The sequence below is a fragment of the Galeopterus variegatus genome, unplaced genomic scaffold (genome assembly GCF_000696425.1).
Source record: "Galeopterus variegatus unplaced genomic scaffold, G_variegatus-3.0.2 Scaffold11777, whole genome shotgun sequence".
Lineage (NCBI taxonomy): Eukaryota > Metazoa > Chordata > Mammalia > Dermoptera > Cynocephalidae > Galeopterus > Galeopterus variegatus.
The window spans coordinates 28,298-32,137 of NW_007737888.1; positions in this window are offsets into that span (position 1 = coordinate 28,298).

Consider the following 3,840-nt stretch of genomic DNA (forward strand, 5'->3'; position numbering starts at 1 on the left):
CATTTATCTTAGTTCAATTTATAATGTATACTCCAAAAATATTCAGAAAGCAATAATCTGCCCAGTTTTTGCAGCTCACAGACTATCACCCCCATTCAAACTGTGTAGAGACATGGCATATGTCATCATATTGTTAGCATGTATACCTCCACATTTTATTTTTATATCCTATCTCCATGTAAGTAAAGCTTTAACTGGCTGACTCCCTTGGATTTCCTTGTTCAGAAAAAAATAAAACATCCTTTAATGCATTTTAATAGGTCCTTCTACTCATAGTACACGTCAAACATTTTAAATGTGATCCAAGTTGTATTTTATTTTAATTATGATTTTTTATAGTTTTGATGAAAAATGTAATTTGTTTAATTTGAAACATTTTAATCAGTGATTATATCCCCATATTATTTAATACAGGCTAATAGGCGGTATTTCACCACAAAATTTAGAAGTTCCAAAATTCCCGCTGCTTGCCGTACTACGTAATATGAAAGGAGGTAGTGTAGCAATTCTATTTCTAGTCAGACTTCAAAAATTCAGAGTATCTGGTAAAATTAAGAAAAATGCTATTTCTTGTAACTGCCATTCTTCACCTCTTTATGTTAATTAAATAACTGCTGATAATTAAGTCAAGAGAAACTGAAGTCAGCATTTACTTAAGTGTTGATGATGAAACTGTCTCTCTGGGCCTTATTATAAAACTTCATTGCCAACAGAATTCCCTACTGTAATTGCTATAAAAAGAGGGCTTACGTGCTAATCAGTTTCCAGTGGCCTTATTAAAATGACTGGTTTCTCAGCTTTTTCATGGGGACATGTTAATCTCAGCAAACACAAAGTTTCAACTTTTCCATTAAGATTAATGAATGTGAAGTTTAGCCTGAGTGTATTGAGATAATTATCTGATTCCTCAGGGACAGTTATTTCCTCTACCTTGAAGCGCCTTCCTTAGGGAGACAGGATAGTTTATTGGGAAGAGAAGAGGATTTGGAGCCAGACCTAGGTTGATGCCCAAGCTCTTCCACTATTTACCCATGCGCTCTTGGGAAGGTCACAAGCTCCGAGCCCCAATTAAGAAATGAAAATATTACGTACAACACAGGGCTATCTTGAGTAGTAAGCTTATAATGGATATTAGATTACTTTACAAACTGCAAATTAATGATATAAGGATTGCAAATAGAATGATAGCACTAACAATAATAATGACCAAGTCTCACATTTATTGGTATCTTGAGTAGTAAGCTTATAATGGATATTAGATTACTTTACAAACTGCAAATTAATGATATAAGGATTGCAAATAGAATGATAGCACTAACAATAATAATGACCAAGTCTCACATTTATTGGTTGATTGTTATGTCCCAGGAAAGGTGCTAAAAATGTCTATATTGGTTATAATATTAATCTTTATAAGAACACCATGATATAGGTAAAATGATCCCACATTTCAGATAAGAATGCAGAGGCTCAGGTAATTTAAATAATTTTCCTCCAGACACAACTGATAAACGTATTAGCTAGAATCCAGATTCAAGGTATAACTGTAAAAAAGATATTCTACTACAATGTGCTTTCTCTCTCTACATATACATATATATGTTTTTCAAAATTTATTCTAAGATACCCAAGTGTTGCTTTCAGTAAGTGTAGCAAAATCTGGTATGCTCACGTTATTTGTAGTAGTAGTATAAATATTACACTAGATAGATAGATGATAGATATGTTTTGACATCTAATGCCTTCTCATCCCTCAAGTACAAGCTCAAAAGTTAACTTCTTAGAAGAACTTTCTCCGTATTCTCTCAATCTTCTCCTTACCTGATCACCAATAGAAAGAAAAGTTAATCATTTCTCAGTGTACACTCTGTGCCTTCTTGTGTTACTGTTGTATTATTCATACTATAGTACAATTCTCTCCATAGCTGTCTCACGAGCTCACATTAGATTATGAATTATCTGAGAGATATATATGACAAAGATTCTTTGCCAGTCTTTAGTCTGGATCCTCAGCCTTCTCCTGGGCCCATGTGTGTTCTTGCTTGTAAAACCCAGTTTTAGCAAAGAACCCTGCTAAGTCAGTTTAGCAAGAACCCCCCACACTTGATATCTGATCAACCTCAATGTTTGATCAGGCATTTCATCCTCATCCATCCCCCAGTGATGTCTGGTCACCTTGGCCTGCCTTCAGCAAGAATCCTGTTAGGTTGGTTTAGCCAGATACCCCCTTATCTCCTATGTATCCTCTTAGTCATTTTCATCCACTGACCCCCACACTGCTCCTTGGCTATAAATTCCCACTTGCTCATGCTGTATTCAGATTTGAGCCCTAAATCTCTGCTTCACAGCAAGACTCCATTGCAGTGGTCCCTATACCTATTGCAATGGTCTTGAATAAAGTCTTCCCAATTGTGCTTTAACAAGCATCACTGAACAAATGTTTTTGTTAATATATACACACACTTATACATTTATTATTCAATTATTTGATGTATCTTAACCAAAGCAACTCTTATTATCCCTCAAAAAAGATTCCCACTCCTCTAACTATGAATCCCAAAACACAGTCCCTGGAATAGTAAACTAAATACATAAATCTCTAAATTGTAGTCTTTTATTTTTTAGGTTTGTATGTACAAGCTGTAATGTGTAGATTTTTTTTTCATTTTGAATTTTATTCTTTTTCTATTAATTTTCCCACATATCTGTCTCTTTTAAATTCATTGTATGATATTCCAATATGTTAAGTCCTTATTTTGTTGAAGGACCTGTTGAAAATGCTTCCTCTGGTTATATCAAGTGTGTACACAAAATATTTCTATTGTTTCTACTATAGGACTTTGACCGAACTCCTGAGTGTAACTTGTGACCATGGTCCTTTCTTTGCAACTTCTTTTCCTGCTATTTCTCTCCCTGCCTGTTGTGAAACTTCCTCTTTATTGATTGTGGTTGCATTTCTTGTATTGCCAATTGCTGCATCACTGATACACATTTTGATGTCTAACACCTTCTCATCCCTCAAGTACAAGCTCAAAAGTTCAGAACTTTCTCTGTACTCACTCAGTAACCTCCTTACCTGATCACCAATAGAAAAATAAATAAATAAATAAACACCTCTCAGTATGCATTCTGCACCTACTTGTGTTACTGTTGTATTCTTCACGTTATATTATAATTCTCTCCACATCTGTCTCAGGAACTCCTGTTAGATTATGAGCTATCTGAGAGCAGGAACTCTGAGCAGGTAATCCCTTTGCCTCCAGAGACTTAGGTATTGTGGCAACTCGGTTTATTATTCTCATTTTTTAAACAAATACTGGACTAATTTGAAAGCCATTCAAAACAAAAGCATCTAAATGTTAGAGTATTATCTTTTATTAATTTTCTAAGCCAAAACATTTTTTTAGTGCCTTGCTAATCCGAATATGTTTTATGTATATCTTAATTCAATACACAATTTACATAATAGGTCTCACACTACTATAAATAGAATTTTCCCATTGTATTTTAAATGTTTATCTGTATTACATAGGTGTTTCATTTTTGGTATAATTTCAATATTCTTATTTATTGATATCCTTTGATTTTACTGACCACATACTTTTTAAATATGTTTTTATTTTTATTTTTTTTTATAAAATCTGACTTATTTTTCCTTTGTGAATATTTGTCAGCCTCTATGATAATACTTTCAATAGAAATGTAATGATATTTCTTTTTTTTTTTGTCTTTTTCTGTGTCCGGCAATGGATCGCAACCCTCAGTGTCGCCCCTGTACCGGACCGGGACCGGCAACGGGATCGCAACCCTCGGTGTTGCTCCTGCACCTCGCTCAGCCAG